Below are 17,637 nucleotides of genomic sequence, written 5' to 3'. Positions count from 1 at the left end.
AGGCATGGTTTGAAGTTACTGAGTGCTCACTGGTAACCAATTCAAGTGTATTTGTACCTCTTTGACTTTGAAATAAACCTTATCTGACAAAAAGAAGTTCTCCCTTTGTGAGATGATGAAATTGTTTATTCCACACTGGTCAAAAACATCTAAATACAAAAAAAGTGCCCAAACCCATGAGTCATTGCAATTTTGGAAACCTTGAAATGATTAGGTTCATATCTCAAGAGCTGTCCAAGTATTTGGGTCTGTGGTACTTCAGGCTATTTTCCAGCTTTGTACACATTGCATTTTTCCCACCATGACTACCAAAACACGTTGAATACTATTATTGAGTGACAAAGACCACCCACTTGGATTTATTAGCAACTTAAACATGAAGTAAACTTGCTGATTAACCACTCTTTATAGAGTAAGATGGTATTTATTGTAAGGTGGGCACAAAGAGCTTGTGGCATTGACTAAGTTTAGAAGGTAAGTCTCTAGCAGACCTACAAGTGATGTTCTCACCTCCAACCTCTACCCTAAGAACTGGGTTTCTGTTCACAAAGGCTTCCATTAATACTATGAAATGGCAGAGATGAGTAGCAAAGGGATAGTTTTACGCAGATTATGAGGACTGGTACAATATTTATGTGTCTTGTGAAGGGGAGATAAACAGCAACCTACAATTGACAACTGAAAACTGCCAAGGGTTCTGTCCCTCATGCTGCCATCCTAAACCTTAATTCTTTTCAGGTGTCATTCTGTTGCCTTGGGGAACTAGCACAGGGGGTGAATTCAGATCTTTCGTTTACCTTTTTTTAAAAGATAATCTCCAGTAATCACTGGGAAAAGACTTCACCTCTCCAAATCAAGAAGGAACCTGTTGCCCTTTGAAGCTTCTCTTTAACTGTTCCTAAAAATAACAAAAAATCTGCTACTAAGAAGGTGAAATGTACAGTCCTTCCAAATCTGGGACCTCTGTGTACATATTTCCTCGGCTCCTTTGAATGTGACTCAGCGGCACATCTACAGCTCACTATTTTACAGCAAGGCTGAAGAGGAGCTGCTTTCGTGTCCTATGAGCTAATTTCTCTAACTGCCTTTTTATCTGTTTGATTGCTTGTTTGTTTCCTAATACCAGAAAGCACATTTCTTCTTAGATATCTTAGGTATCCAAAAGAGCTGCTGATGACTTCCATTGCCATTTGACTTTCCTTTAACTTTTGGAGACAATGTCCTGCTGCTCTAATCTTCATTTTTATGGACAATAAAAAAATCACAGTGGTAACAGAAGACATAAGATTGCCACACAAGGCAAAAATCAGCAAAAGTATCTGTATAGGAACTGTAACTGTAAAAATATTGTCTGCCTCTGCCCACATTACAGGTTCAACAGGACTTCAAGTACAACTGTGTGGGGAACGAGGGAGAGAGGAAAACTGTCATTTTCCTTTGCCAGGTGAAGGTCATCTGAGAGGTCTAATCTTTTTTTTTTTTAATTATTCCTACTCTTTAAGTTTCTTTATTTTGTATTATTAATTGTGTTCTGTACAGCAGCTGTTGTGATTGTATTTAAATGTGAGTACACAACTTGGTCACCAACAATGTCCTATTTATTGGTTTAGGGATTCACTTTTTTATTTTATTATTTGTTTTCCTTTCCACTTAATCTAAGTTAATTTACAATTCAGTGGTGAAAAACATGACCTTTTATATTTCTATTTCCAATACCCATTTTACATGAGTTTATGAAAATAATGACCACATTTGATTGAACATTTCACGGCAATAAAATCTATGCTGATTTAACTCTAATTTGTCTTGTGCTTGAAAGTAATGTCCATCTCTGAATAATCTTCACTTCTGCATTACAAGACCCAGACATAAGGTCTACCTACATAAGATGTAAAAATAAAGGAACACCAATGACACTATTCCTGTATCACAGAGAAGAAACCATCTTATACAGAGACTAAAACTATACATAAACTACCTCCTGCAATTTTGACTCTTAAATATTTATCTCATCTAGAACCTGTTAACCTAATTTTATTCTTGGTGTATGAAAGAAAGATGTAACATAAGGCAGTTTGTTCTATCCTAATACAGGAATCCAAACTCGATTGGCTGATTTACATTAGATTGGTCTTTCTCAATTGCCCATGGTAGAAAAGTGACAGAAATCCTTGTCCTTCTCCATATAAACTGAACCAAATCTAGAAAACCTGGATACTTAGAAATGAACACTCTCAGAAGTGCCTTCCCCATGACTGCATATTACAATGCTGGCAATGAAAACCATGTGTCTACAGCCTCAAAGTAGTTATTTAGTCTTCTTCCTGCAAGCTTATAGCAGTTGAATTCCAAGTCCTACTTCAGCCAATGGTCTGAGTTAATGATCAGCACTATCACTCTAGATTTTGGTCCAAATGTACAGGGTTTGACTTTTCCTAGGGAGAAACAATGAGAATCAAAAAATATGTCTTTAGGTGTAATTTACATCCTTCTGCAGATTTGATGTGAAGGAAATCTAGCTTAGATGTTCATCCAAGTTTTCCAAAATAAATGGATCTTAAAAGTTTTGCTGAAAAAGGAATTTAAAAGAGATTTTTTAAAAGCAATTTCCTAGACATAATGTTTCAAAACTGTTTAAGAACCTGATGACGACTCTTCTTTCTGTGTTGTTTCAGTACTTGCAGAAATGACTTTGTGAGTCATTCTAGACAATGACACACCAAGGGCAAAGCTGCAGTGGTAGAGACTTCAGAAAGATTTCAGGTGGAAAAGGAAATTATTTGGAAGGCAACTCCTACATGTTAGAACTCAATTTATCCAACCTCCACCTCTGTTCCCTGCCAAATGAACTCTCACTAATTAATATTACCACTTAATCTTCTGGGAAATATAACTTCCCTGGTGTCTTACTGAATTCTTCTGATCAGTTCTGTGTACACTCTTATCCAAATTCAGAGGAAATACAACCGTGGCAATTTCATCAGTATTTTAAATATAATCACATGAAAGGTCGGGTCGGCCACCTTTCTTCACTTTGGTGTGTTAATTTTTCCACTCGCTCCATTTAAAGAAGAAGAAGAAAACCCCACTGAGATTTGCAGAAGTACTGTGCCAAAGTACATGTCAATGTGCAACAATAGCCTCTAATTTGTAGACACTGCAACATCAGAGAAGATGAAAAGCAAAAAGAACAATAAGAAAAAACAATCCACCTCTACCAGATTCTATGTGTAAACTACATATGGAGAGCTCGTACGAATTTGAGTTCTGACAATGTGAAATGAGAGACCCAACCTGATAAATTCTGAGTTTACTGAAATAGAAGGATTGATGAAGGATACAAGATAACATTTGGGCATATTCAGCAACACAACTCCCACTTGTGTTAGAAAGGTTGTGTTCGTTTATATCTTGCTGAAAAAATACACCTCTGTTTTTACATGGGCACTAGAAGCCAAATCTAACAGTGTCTGGTTTCTTGACTGGTATTTGCATTCACCTTGCTGTTGAAAAGACATGGCCAAGAAATAAGGAGCAACTTCAGGCCTTAATGGATTTCAAGACGTAAATTGTTGGTTCCGTGGCCAAAGGTTTATGATTTGGGTTTTCTGCTGATGGTTTTATTGGAAATTCATCTGATTTAGTGGTACATAAATGCAAGCTTCTGAATTATCTCAGAGCAGCCTGCTTTTGGAGAAAGTATTACTAGGATTGCACTGAAATGTGGGACAAAGTTCTGATCATTCAGGATCTCTCTCACTCAGACAGACCTACATAAATCAGGACAAAGCTGATGGTCACTTTATTCTAACAAACACACTGGTGGCATCATCCATTCACCCACATATAACCATCTAGTGACATTTTATACATACCTGCCTATCCTTCTTGCCTTCCCACTGTTTCTACTGAGGGACAGAGGTCTCTCACTTCTTGTATGTATCTTGGATACTCAAAGATGCTTGAAACAGTACTAAACATGCTATTTTCAGTGAGCATACAGGTGCAGTGCAGTCTATATAAAGAGTAGTATAGTGGCACAAGATGTACTGTTTTGGTTCAGTTGCACAGTTAACAGCTGCCAATTCAGCTGCCCAGGAGGACTCTGGTTGGTGCTCATCTCAGCTTTTGGAGAGGAGAGCACAGGCTTCCCATAGGTCCTATGGATCTATCTTAGCAATGTATATGAACCCACAGAGTGAGGGGGAATAAACAAGACAAAACCAGACAGTTCATTTGTGTTCAGTGACAGGAAAAGAAGTGATCAACAAAAACTGAAATGCAGGAAATTCTATTAAAAAGCAAAAAAACTTTTGGGATTTTTTTTTTTTTTTTTCTGTAAATGTGTTGGAACTCAGGACCAAGTTCCCCAGAAAAGCTGTGGAAATCCTTAAATATTCTTATATTCTTCAAATTTGACAGAATATGTCTGTGGCAAAATATCCAAGATGGTGCTGCTCTGAGAAGGGTAGTGATATTGAGATACTGAGATATTGAGATATTGAGATCCTTTCCAACTTAAACCATTCTGTGATTCCGTGAACCTCTGGGCTGAATTCAGTTTTTCCCACACAAGTTCTGTCCTCTTTTGAAATAAATAAGTTATCCTGCCTAGGCTCTGCTCACTATTCCAGACAGAGCACTACTCCAGATACACCATATCTTCCATCTCCAAATTCCTTAATTCTTGTTCATAAATGCATGAAACTGTGAAAAGAGCAGCTGCCTGGCAGTAGTTACTAGTCATGTCTTGGTACCTGTGCCAACACAAGGCATACATTGTGTATGGTGGCATACACAAGTGATTTCAACACACTGTGAAACTCAATTTCTGCATCTGAAATCTTGGACTGGACATAAAAGGGCAAGAAGATGAGTCCCATTACTGTCCCTGTCCAAAGCCATCCATTTTTCACACATTTTTGCTAATACACATTTTCCACATATATTAATAAACTATCCAGGGGCATCATTGCAGTCAGCTAAATGAAGCAGTTATCAAAGCATTGATCCTTTAACAAGTCATATACAGTGTAAAGCAAGTAACGAAACTGCACAGAAGATTAGGAGTGGTCAGTAGAGAGCATATTAGTGAAATTGGACTCTCTTGATAAATAAACTGCTGGTAGTATGCCAAGATAATCGTGTCTGAGAAAGGAGTGGCCAAAATTCTCATATAAAATTTCCTAAGGTTTGAAAATAAAAAGGAAAACAAAACAAAAAAAGCAAACAATCCTTCATTCGCCAGAAAAAGTAAAACACTGCACTGTGGTCTAGGGAAAGGTGTACTGAAGGGAGGGAGCTTTGCTGGTTGACCTTTGCTTACTTTTTATTGTTATTACAGTATTTTTCTACCTGTCTTTAATCTGCCTTTCACTCATCCTCTCAAGGAAAGAACAACTTTGCATAGCTCTGTGGTTTTTGATATTGAGATCTCGGGCATATATTTAAACTGATTGCAGTGGAGATAGGTTAATTATCTCCACTGAATGTGGAGGAAGCCTAGCTTAACTAAGTGCTTAAATTTTGGATAGAAAAGGAAAAATATTAATCCTGTCTTCAGTTAAATATAATTGAGAGAAAATTTTATTAATTTTTAGTCATTTCAGAGTTGAATTGGTGAAGAGGGAGCAATGGTCTTCTCTGTAACCCACACAGTCCTTCAGTTATACAGGTTCAATACATCCAACAGTCTGGGTGATTATTTGAATTTTAATTAGCTGGTATTACAGCTTTGACTCCAGATTGTTGACTTTTATTAATCTGCTTAGGTAGATTCAAGATCATTGTCTTCAGGACAACTGTCACAGTCCGGCCATATTCGTACAATTAAACTTTCAAAGATTCCAAAATTGAAGATTCTGTATTCAAACCACTACATACGAACCAAACAGGGAGAAGTCACTAACTTGTGTTGAAAATTTGTTTGGGCTAATGCCCCTATTTAGTACTCATTTGAGTCAATAAAAAATAATTCTGGATTTTGGTAGAATGGGGGTTAATTTCAGACAGCTCCATTTATTAGCAGTATTTTTTGACCCTTTCTCTATAAGGCTACCTCTTGAACTCCACACACATGTGAAGTCTGAAGGACAAGTACACTGAAAACTGAAAAATAAACAAAAACCATGAATGTACCAGACAGTGACAGCCTTTGGGACCATGACAAAACCCAGTTCTCTTCAGTGCCTGGAAACCCAAATGACCCTCCCAAAGATGTTCTTTCCAAGCAGTCATGTCTTGCAACCACACTGCACACATGCTGCATGATTGAGCATGGTTCAGCCTGCTCCAAGGAGGAATACCATGTTTCACATGAATGGATTTGTAATTAGTGAGCTACAGATTCCTGCTTGTTTCACTTACACATTTTAGATGTGATGTGTGTTATCTGCACAGAGGGCTTTTTTTTCTGTGTTTCAGATTATATTCTGCAGAAAAATACTTAAGATAGACATGAGCAGATGTGATTTCATAGTCATTTTGTGGGGATTTGGATGCAAAAAGAGCAGGAATATTTCATATTTTCAATTTTTTTGTTGTTGTTTTTGTTACAGCTATCTGACATCTGTTTGTTTTCAATGAACTCACAGACAGCCATTTTTTCCCTTTAACTTTGAGGTTCACAAAGCTTCGAGAATAAGAAAAATATATATATACTATTTATTCTGTAAGATATTCATTTGAAAGTGCTATTTTTGCTCTGTGCATGAGTACATAGGTGAAGAGTACAACCAGACCATTGGGTTCACCAACCTGCCTCTGATACCACCTGTTACTAATGCCTCAGAAGAAGACAATAGAAACACTAGGAATAAGAACTATGAATAAGAACTGACTTCACCTGTGGTTGCTCAGTCTCTCAGAATGCAACAGTTTGAGTTTTCAAGTAAATTATCAGCTGCATGGAAAATAAGCATTTCTTTTTTATGACTGGCTGAAGCATAGAGGCAAATTTACTGACAAAATTCTAAAAAGACAAAAAGAAATGTCTACATAATGAGATGCTTAAAAATATAGTATCAGTACTGTGCCCACTAACGTATTATACTGATGAGGACTCAGCTAATGAAAAATTAAAGAGGGATAATATAATTAATACTAATCAATATGGGTTCACAGAAAGTAGATGCTGTCAAATGAACTTGATTTTCTTCTGTTTAATGAGATTACAATTTTGATTGACTCTGAGTGCACATTTAACCTGGAATCACAGGGATATTGGCTACAATTACAACAATTAGACAAAATACTCCACGTATCAGATGGATCTAAAGATATTTGAACCTGAAATGGATGACAAAGGGAGAATTATGACTGGGCACATAAATTCTTAATTCAAATTCCAATTCCAATTCCTGCCATGACACTACTTTGCATTCTTACCAATGGGAACATACTACATCACTGATGATAATATTTGCACGACTGAAAGATTGTGGGAAAACTGATAAAGGGGAAAAAATTATCATGAACTGGATAAGCTGGATGTCAGCAAACAATGTGTTGATACACAGAAAATGAACTTTTAAATCTGAAAACATGTATCTCTTCCCTTGGAGAAGTTTCATTCTGCACCAGAAGGCACTGACTCTGAAAAGGGATTGTGAGTTACGACACTTCACTATGTATAAGATTGAACTTGAGGACAGAAGGTCAAGTATGTCTTGTGACTAAATTAAGGAAAGTATATAATGTAATTATGTATAAAGACAACCTTGCAGCTGGCATTAACCTGTAGTTGAAATACTGTTCTCCTTTGTGATATCCTCATTTCAAAAAATCTTTTGATGAATTGAGGAAGGATGAAGTAGCACCACTGGCACAACCCTGCAGCACTGACTTGAATTCGCAAACAAGGACCTGGGGTTATAGTATCATAGAATCACAGAATCATAGAATGGCCTGGGTTGAAAAGGAGCACAGTGCTCATCGAGTCCCAACCCCCTGCTGTGTGCAGGTCACCAACCAGCAGCCCAGGCTGCCCAGAGCCACATCCAGCCTGGCCTTGAATGCCTGCAGGGATGGGGCATCCACAGCCTCCTTGAGCAACCTGCTCCACTGCCTCACCACCCTCTGGGTGAAAAACTTCCTCCCAGTATCCAACCTAAAGCTCCCCTGTCTCACTTTAAAACTATTCCCCCTTGTCCTATCACTATGTTGAACAGAAGCCAGCAATGTATCCTTGCTACAAAAAAGACCAGTGGTATCCTTGGCTGTACCAGGCAAAGCATCATGAGCAGATAGAGGGAGGTGACCCTGCTCTGCTGCTCAGTACTGCTGAGACCACACTTGTGCTGGCTCTGTCTCTGAGCTCCTCAGTACGTGCAGGACATGGACATACTGGAGACAGTCCAACAAGAGGTCATAAAGATGATGAAGGAACTGGAACACTTCTCCTACAAGGAGAGGCTGAGAGAGTTGGTGCTGCTCAGTATGGAGAAGAGGAGACTCAAGGGAATCTTATCACTGTCTCTGAATACTTGGAAGAAGGATGGAAAGAAAATGGAGCCACAGTCTTTTTAGTGGTGCCCAGTGAAAGATAAGAGGCAACAGGCACAAACTGGAGCACAAGAGGTTCCCTCTGTGTATCGGAAATAATTTATTTTCCATAGAGGTGAGCAAGCACTGAAATCTGTTTCCCAGAGAGACTGTGAAATTTCAATCCATGGAGATATTCAGAAGATCTGGTCCTTGGCAACCTGCTTTGATGGCCCTGTGTGACCTGGTGTAGGGAACCTGCTTTGGCAGGGGGGTTGGACTCGATGATCTCTGGAGGTCCCTTCCAACCCCTACAATTCTGTGATTCTGTGATTCTGTTTTATCAGGAAGATTGGACCAGCTAATCTTCAGATGTCCCTTCCAAACAACCATACTGTGATTCTACAACTTGTGAAAAAGGGGTTTTGATGTTAGAGGGCATTCCGATGAATGTCTTTCTAATATCATTCTGGTGTGATCAGGTTCCTTTTAATTAATAATGTGATGAGAACTGATGAAGGCTAGAAAGGAGCTTCAATAGAGAAGCAGATTCAGACAAAGGCCGAGAGGGCACTAGACCTTGAGGGGAGTGCAGTAATGTAGGTAGGGCTGGGAGGTGGAACTCTACTCCCAAATTCCAGCCCCCTCTCCACCACCCTGACTTAGTTCCTTCTTTTATATTCCATATCTCTCTTTTATGGGATATGGTTTTAAATTGAAGGGGGAAAGATTTAGGTTGGATGTCAGGGGGAAGTTCTTTCCTGTGAGAGTGGTGAGATGCTGGAACAGCTGCCCAGAGAGGCTGTGGATGCCCCGTCCATCCCTGGAGGTGTTCAAGGCCAGGTTGGATGGGGCCCTGGGCAGCCTGGGCTGCTGTGAAATGTGGAGGTTGGTGGCCCTGCGTGTAGCAGGGGGCTGGAGCTTCATGATCCTCATCTTCCAACCCAAGCTATTCTATGATTCTGTGATTCTATGATTCTATGTCCTCAGTGTAGTCAGATTCATCATATACCATCACCTAGTTGGAGAAAAAAAATGGTGATGAAGAGCTTCAGTAGTGAAGATCAACAATGTAAAAACAAGACAGAGATGCTATGTGGTACTTACATACCACTTACAGAACGATACTTACAGAACGTTGTAGTCACATTTTCAATAGGATGTTTCAAAGCTCCATAAACAAGTCTGATTATCAAAGAGTGGGTGCCTGGAAGCTTTTGCAACATAGGTTCAAGTAGTCAAATAGTCAACAGTAGGAAATGTCCACTTCGAAAATTGGGGGGGGAGAGGGGAGGAAATTTAAAAGTTTAAATTTCACCTCCCTTATTTCAATACTGAACAAACAAAATGCTTAATTTCAAAACTGCAAAAATGATTAATTTATACTTGCTCATTCCTGTGCCTTTTAGGTAGGAAATATTGATTTGTACTGTGCTTGTGCGTTTATAATAATGAAAGCAATGATATACAATTACCTTAGGATTACAATTCCAAATGACATGTTTATATTAATATTAATATCACATTCTATCACTAGAATTAATATTGCATGGAAAGCAATGAGGAAGCTGTTAACTTAAATCAGACAACAAGTTTGTGCCTAAATTTTTAAGACTACATCTGAATTTTGTGCCATGAATCCAAAAAGGGGAGACAAAAGGGGAAAGGGGAAAGGGGAAAGGGGAAAGGGGAAAGGGGAAAGGGGAAAGGGAAGGGGGAAGGGAAGGGGGAAGGGAAGGGGAAAGGGGGAAGGGAAGGGGGAAGGGAAGGGGGAAGGGGAAGGGGAAGGGGAAGGGGAAGGGGAAGGGGAAGGGGAAGGGGAAGGGGAAGGGGAAGGGGAAGGGGAAGGGGAAGGGGAAGGGGAAGGGGAAGGGGAAGGGGAAGGGGAAGGGGAAGGGGAAGGGGAAGGGGAAGGGGAGGGGGAGGGGGAAGGGGAGGGGGAAGGGGAGGGGGAAGGGAAGGGAAGGGAAGGGAAGGGAAGGGAAGGGAAGGGAAGGGAAGGGAAGGGAAGGGAAGGGAAGGGAAGGGAAGGGAAGGGAAGGGAAGGGAAGGGAAGGGAAGGGAAGGGAAGGGAAGGGAAGGGAAGGGAAGGGAAGGGAAGGGAAGGGAAGGGAAGGGAAGGGAAGGGAAGGGAAGGGAAGGGAAGGGAAGGGAAGGGAAGGGAAGGGAAGGGAAGGGAAGGGAAGGGAAGGGAAGGGAAGGGAAGGGAAGGGAAGGGAAGGGAAGGGAAGGGAAGGGAAGGGAAGGGAAGGGAAGGGAAGGGAAGGGAAGGGAAGGGAAGGGGCTAACATGAATTGTAACTTGTCTCTGCTGTTTCTTGGGTTGAAGTCCTTGTTGGGATATATTTGCCACAGTGCAATACAGGACTGAGCTGAACAGAATATCTGGGGAATGATTTGACTCTTGATATGTTATAAGCAATTTTGGGAGCCTGAAATATGTTTCCCCTTAAGATAGAATTTCTTGGCTTTGCTATGCCTCCTTTCATGTACCCAAAAAGTTTTTAACTCCCTGAAGCATTGCCTATGGTCATACTTTCTGAGTGCCTACTTCCAGAAAGTAAGTTTAGAGAGTGGAGGGAGAAAAAAGAAAGAGGGAAAACGGAACAAAATTCAGATAATAGGACAGATCTTAATTTTCATTCTCTTTCTTAAAACTCTTTTTATTATTAAAATTCTCTCCTGACAGAAATTTTATATGCTCTACTTTGATAATTCACTCTACAATCTATGTCCTGAAGTGTGGTGGGTGTATTTCCTGGTATAAATGTAGCTTAAACCTTGTTTTTTTGACTAAATCACATGCAAACTCTCTGTAACCACATAAACATAGTTGAATTCAATTAAACAAATAAAAGAAATAAAGAATTAAGGAACTAAAAACTATGTGGTGTATTCAGATGAACAAGCCAATTCTAAATTTAAATATCCAAATCTGAGGAAACTAAAGATATGTTTATAATTCTAGTTTAATTTTTTTTTTTTTTAAGGAAATAACTTTGTCAACTTTTGTATTTGTTTTGTTTGGCTTCTAAGAGGAAGTGGTTTTAGAAAGGATTAAGTCCCATTCAAGAAGTGAGAGTACAGAGGAAGGATGACCTTGCAGCTGAAACAGCAGTTCCTGGGACTCCCCAGACTCTTGTGTTGTGAAGAATAAATCATTCAGTAGTACCTTGTGCATAAAGTCTTCCGTTTAACATTGCATCATCTAACCCCTACTTTTCCTTTCAGTCAAGGAAATCCCTAAAGATAGCAGTCCAGATACTAATTCAAATGAATTTTTGGGACTGATAAATACACTTGTCAGTGAGGTGAAGCAATCCAAGCATGTGGGAAGGGACAATAGAGACAAGCAAGCCTTTGCACTCTCTTAGTGAGCCAAATACTTATCCAAAGTTTGTTACCCTTTTTTTGAGTTAAGGGCTCACATCAGATCACTATAAAGGTGAAGAGAATATGGCTTGAGAAGGAAAGCCTGAAAAACTCTAAATTCTTAATCTGGGAGATCTCTGCCATTCCTGCTCCAAAGAGTTAGAACACTTCAGAAGAAGAAGCACCAGGGCTTCATCCAAGTGTTTGTTGAGACATCCCATCGCGTTGCCCTATGGTCTAGATCCTTGATAACACCATGTACCCATGTTTTCTTCTTCTTCTTAAAAAAACAAAAACAAAAACAAAAAAACCACACACACACAAATGCAGTTAGTACAGAGGAATAAAACATCAGCATATGAGTAGGGCAGTTAAATTTGAGTATCAGCATTTTTTTTTGTTCTTGTAATAGAGGTATCACTTGGAAGGGCTCATTCTTCCAAATAGCCTACACACTGTGCAAGACTCGATCTAGGAAAACTAGGTTTGGCTCCAAGGTAGATAAGGGAAGAACCAAGTCTTCATCTTTCATCTCCCACTGTCTAAATTAAATAAACTCTAAGAAATTATTTCCTAACACAGGCAAAATAATCCCCTCTGGAGAAGGTGGAAATATCCACCAGAACTTAGGCAGAATCTTGCTCCATGGTACAACATAATGCTCTGTGTAAGAAAATAAGAAAATATGCATTCAAGGTGCTTAAAACTCATTCGCTGAGGAGGAGAAAGGAATAGGTTGGCATGGAAAAACAGAAATTTGGATTCAGATACAATGGAATCTCTGAGCATCACTGTGCAATGAGACATTTATTCTGTATAACTCATTTCCTGTTTATAAAGAGCTCTAATTCACATCAGAGACTGGAAGCCAAGTGAATACCACAGATAGACAAGCAACATCTGCACTATCTTTCATCTTGATTAGAGAATGACCCAGAGCCCTCATCCTAAAAATAATAAAATACAAAATTGCTGAGATGCTGGTTTCAAATTCTTCTCTACCTATCTACTCTCTTAAGTTCCTTCTTCTCCCCATTTTTCCATCTAGTTGAAGATTTAATAATTGGTGTCAAAAGTAAATAGAAAAGTGTCATCTCTCTCAGCTGGAAATACTGAGAACATCCACAATGTCCATCTGTGGTGTTGGACTGGGATTGCCATTAGATTGTTATGCTTTTTGCTATTGTTCATCCCTTGCAGCTCATCCTCATCCCATATCCAAAGAAGAAAGGCAGAGGGAAATCCCAAAGCAAAGGCAGCAGAAATGTCCTCCTGTACACTGACCACATCTCCAAATATATTACTCTCTCTGCCCTGGTTGTGAGCAGTAGTATGGGGAGCTGGCGGCCCCAAGGGGGCAGGAAGCACATCCTGGTGCCCCACGGTGACATATTCCTCCTGATCTTGGGACTGGGAACAGTTTATAGCAAAGGGGATTCCAGGAAGCTCACTGCTGATGGGAAAAACCCCAATCTCTTACCCACAGGGTTGTTAAAAACTGCAAATAGCTGGGATCCATTCAAGTGGTCTCAGCACTCGTGGCTGCATTTTCCCAGTGTGCTGCTCTTGCCAGGTCAAAGAACAGGCAGCAGAAAGAGGAGTTGGGGTATGTCTCCAAGACAATCCAGCACTGTGGTTTTAGAAAGCCAGAAGGAAAGGAGGAAAGTCCTTATTACGTCTGCGGATGTCGTGGGGAAAACTGATTCATCAGCAAAAATAATGGGAAGCTGAGCTTGATTTAAGAGATGAGTCTTGCTATTATTCACGAAGAAAAGGATTAAGGTGCACCCATGAATGAGCAGGCACTGAGTTTTAAGCAACATGTTGAGATATTTGTTGTCATATATCTTTCTTGCTTCCAAAGTAAGATTCCAAAGTTATTGTTTCATGAAAAATACTGAATTCTGAAATACATATGGGAGTATACGGAAAATTAAGAGAAAAGGGAGGAAAAAAAAATGAAGAAAAAGATCTACTTTACAAGAAAAGGTACTGAAAGGACTGAAGTTTCAGTTAGAAACGACAGAAACTGCTTTTAACCGGAGAGCCCTCAACCAGCAGCAGAGGGCGCTGAGATAAATTGATTTATTTCTAACTCCACGGATAACGGGGATTTTCTATGGGGTTGCATAAAGGGGGCATATGCTGTTATAAAGGCACACATTGACTTTAGAAAGCTGAAAGCTTTACGAAGATGACTGGAAGCTGTGAGGTAGGAGCTGTGAGGAGGGTCAGGTAGAGTTCCTAAGGAAAAATCCTGGAAAAATCATGTATTAGAATCAAAGAATCACAGAATGGTTTGAGTCAAAGGGGATATTAAAGCCCGACCAGCCCCAACCCCTACTGTGGTCTGAGTGCTCCCCCAGCAGTTCAGGCTGCCCAGGGCCCATAGGTGGCCTTGGGCACCTCCACAGATGGCAGGCCACAGCTCTGGGCAGCAATGCCAGGGCATCACTGCCCTCTGAGTAAAGAATTTCCTCTTCAAATCTAACCTAAATCTCTCCTCTTTTAGTTCAAAGCCATTCCCCCTTGTCCTATTGCTATCATAACGTGTGAAAAGTCCCCCTCCTGTTTATAACCTCCCTTGAAGTACTGGAATGAAATACGCAGTGAAATACGGATAACTTACGGAATCAAAAGGGATTTTTTTTTAATCTTATTTTATCTTATTTTATTTTATTTTTTTCACTACGAGCATCAAAGTTCCCAGCCGAAAAAAAAAAAGGCTTCGGCCGTTTGGAAATCTCAGCCCCGGGCTGGGAGCGCCCATCAGAGGGCGCCGCAGCTCCGCGCAATGCGGCTCAGTGCGCGCTGCCCGCAGCCGGAGCGGGGAGGGCACCAGGACCGCGTGCGGGGTTCGGCTTGAAGGCGGCCTTTTGTTCGCAGGGATGGCAGAAAGAGTGACAGAATCAAGTGAAATACAGAACTAGACGGCTCGAAGATTCGCCTTATCGATCGGAGCTCCGCGCTCCGTGCTGGAGAAGTGAAGGTTTTCACTCCTTACAGTGTTTCCCAAAATGTACCAAGAAATGTCTCTTTCCCTCTTTTCTTGCTTGTTTCTCTTTCCCCCTTCCTCCGATCCCTTTTCTTAAATAGCTTTCGGGGGTCACTTTGGAAGGCCTGGCTCACATTTCTGAAGCAGAGCATGGGGAGCAACACTTCCTAACTGGAACTGCTAAAATAAATGCACTGCTATAGAAATAAAAATACGAACATAAAAAAAAAATTTAAAAAGGCTGCAAAACAAGCCCCAAAACTGTGTAGAACCCTCATTTCTTTGAATTATTCTTAATGAACACTGGACACACATAAGCCACGTTTCGCAACTACAAGTGAATGTAGTGACTGCGGGACACGGAAATAAGGATTTCAAGTCTCCACAATTCTGTTAGCAGAGAAGCAGAGGCCGTCATATCCTTTTGAGCTTCTTTTCTTTCACCCCTCCCCCAGCACAGAGAGCATAATTCAGGGTGCCACGAGATGGTGAAGCATTCGCTGTCAGGCAGCACGTTCCCTCTGCCCTGTGCCAGCCTCGCAGGATATGACCCAAAGACTTTAAGAGAAGTGGTGGCACACTGCCCCTTTATGAGCCTGATATTTTTCTAAGAGGGCCATTCGGATCTGTAGGAGCAAAGAGAGCGCTGTGGGGTGGCTGTGTGGGGATCTCCACATATCATAGCTCTCTTCTCCTTCCCAGCATTTTTTAGCACTATGCGCTGCTCTGTCCAACCCACTCAGGGATGTGCTCTTTTCTCCTCCTCCTCTGTGCAGTAGCTGTGCTGAGGGGAAAAAAATAAAAGGGGAAGAAAGAAAACCTACTCGCATCTGTTTTAATAACTTTCAGCGAGAGCGCTGCCCAGCTCCTGCTGCAATATCTGGCTGTTGTTTGTCTCCTGCCTTTTGCTGGTTGAGTTTGGGGAAGATGTGAGCTTAGGAACAGTGAGGGGGGCTGCAAAGCGTGGGGGAAAGAGGGGTGAACGTATTCGTCCTGCTTGGATTTGAAGCCAAAGGGAACACAAAGAGACAAGCCCACCCTTCCCATCAGCCAACCAAACGGCACCACAAGTGTCTCCTGATGAAGTTCTCCTCTTTTTCGAGATTACCCATCTATAAAAGCATTCTTTACTTGTAGGACCTCTGAAAGAGCAAAGGACACTGCACTTCCCCCACAGGATCCCGTGCAGAATAACGAAGATTGGTAGGAATCAGGACCTTGAATTTAGAAACACCTTTCTCTCCGTCTTCGCATGTGTCTCTTATGCTGATTCACCCCTCTCTCCCCCTCCTCCTGATGCACCAGCCCACCGCAAAGCCCAATTGTTCCCTTTCCTAGGCAGAGATGGGCTCTGCTCGCCTGCAGAATAAGTCGCCTCTGTGCGGTACGACGTGTTAAAAAAAAAGGACAATGCGAGCGAAGGTTTGCCTGGGGGGGAAAAAAAAAATAAAAGAAAGAAAGAAAAGAAAAGAAATAAAGGTTACAAATGGTCCAACTCCTCCTCTCCCCTTCCAAACTGAGGGCTGCCATGGAACCGCACAGATCCCAACTCTGCTTTAACCGTTCAGCAGAAAGTAGTTAATCGCTATTGAAATGCGTGCAGAGGAGGGCTTGCGAAACTCTATTTCTTCTCCGTTTTTTTTTCGCAGGGAAAGTGTTTCCAAGTTCTAAAATAGACAGCCCGAGTCCGAAGTAAAAGGCTTTCAATGGAAAACCATTGATCTAAATGTCTTCCTCTTAGTTTGGCTCGGATGCGTTGGGGAGACGCCGCTTTGGTGCTTTACTGCATAGGAGAGGATGATTTCTGGACATGTAAATAAAAGCATCTTGCATGCGGGGGAAAGAGTAATATCTCATTGAAAATGATGAACCGCCTGGTGCACAGACAGCCTGTCCTTTACTTTAGTTTAAAGAGGGTTGAAAAAATGTGCGTTATTTTCTCCATTCTATGTGTCTATCTATCTGTATATCCATCCATCTATCTATCTATCTATCTATCTATCTATCTATCTATCTATCTATCTATCTATCTATCTATCTATCCGTCTGTCTGTCTGTCTGTCTGTCTGTCTGTCCATCTTTCTATCTATCCATTAATCTTTCTATCTATCCATCTGTCTGTCTGTCTATCTATCTACCTACCTACCTACCTATCTACCTATCTATGTATCCGTGTATCTATCTGTCCATCCTGCCCTCTATAAAAATAGCGGGTAAATGCACTACATAATATTCATCTTTGATCACTGTATGTTCATATACATAAGGGTAGGTGTATAAAGGAATACATACATATGCTTTTCTATATAGTCCAGTATAAATGGATCAGGTTTGCACCCCTATATGCATATGTAACGTGTAATATACATGTGCCTATGTAAATCCATTCATAAGCGAGAATATATATAATTTACATACTTAAATGGGTCACTTTATGTATGTCTGCACATGGGAAAAGTTATATGTTTGGAGATATAAGTGTGTACGTGTGCCTGTGTATGTGTGTGAAACTGCATTTATGTCTTTATCTGCCTGCACAGAGGTCTCTATATGTGTGTATAAGCAGAGATATAGTCACATATATGTCTGTAGATATATGTAACTATGTAACAGATAATGTTTTTACTATCCGATGGAGGTTTACTTCTGCAGCCTATTGTTTCAGACAACAGATATAAGTTGCGATGGAAGAGGAACGTCGGATTTGGTGTCTGTCCCCCATTTCCAATTATAGATGGATCATTACAGACAGAGAAGTACTGAGAATCCAGACATCTGCTCTTCACATGA

The sequence above is a fragment of the Tetrao urogallus genome, assembly GCF_951394365.1.
Source record: "Tetrao urogallus genome assembly, chromosome: 2".
Lineage (NCBI taxonomy): Eukaryota > Metazoa > Chordata > Aves > Galliformes > Phasianidae > Tetrao > Tetrao urogallus.
This window is presented reverse-complemented; position numbering follows the sequence as displayed.